This window comes from Lupinus angustifolius, chromosome LG18, assembly GCF_001865875.1.
Source record: "Lupinus angustifolius cultivar Tanjil chromosome LG18, LupAngTanjil_v1.0, whole genome shotgun sequence".
Classification (NCBI taxonomy): domain Eukaryota; kingdom Viridiplantae; phylum Streptophyta; class Magnoliopsida; order Fabales; family Fabaceae; genus Lupinus; species Lupinus angustifolius.
Genome location: NC_032026.1, coordinates 156,135 through 156,480, shown reverse-complemented (window position 1 = coordinate 156,480; position 346 = coordinate 156,135). Strand labels below are relative to the sequence as shown.

The 346-nt window shown below is 41.0% G+C and overlaps 1 protein-coding gene across 1 annotated transcript in view; it reads right to left on the bottom strand.

Annotated features, from left to right (window-relative positions):
• The window catches only part of LOC109332825 (proline-rich receptor-like protein kinase PERK13), an 8,971-nt gene that overhangs the window by 2,392 nt on the left and 6,233 nt on the right, over nt 1-346 (bottom strand).

Here is a 346-nt window from a genome sequence, read left to right as displayed (position 1 = left end):
AATCAGGATGCAGAGGGGGCTATAAAGAATAGGAGCAAAAAGACAAAGGTAGAGGTGGTAGCTCCAAAGGGGAATGAAATCAATGATCTAACCATTAATTTGGAAATTGAGAAAGAAGTGGAGGATAATTATAAAGATATGGAAAGACCGGTAATCTCCCCAAAATCCAGGGGGAACTTTGATAGCCATGAGGATAATGAATTGGATATAACAAGAGTGGAAAACTCAGTGGAAGATGTGGAATCAGATTCCCAGAGTGGAAATATTATAGTGCAAGAGACAGAGGATTTGCAAAATGTTGCAGCCACTGATAGTCGAATAGTGGGGAAGTTGTGGGCGGATGAGG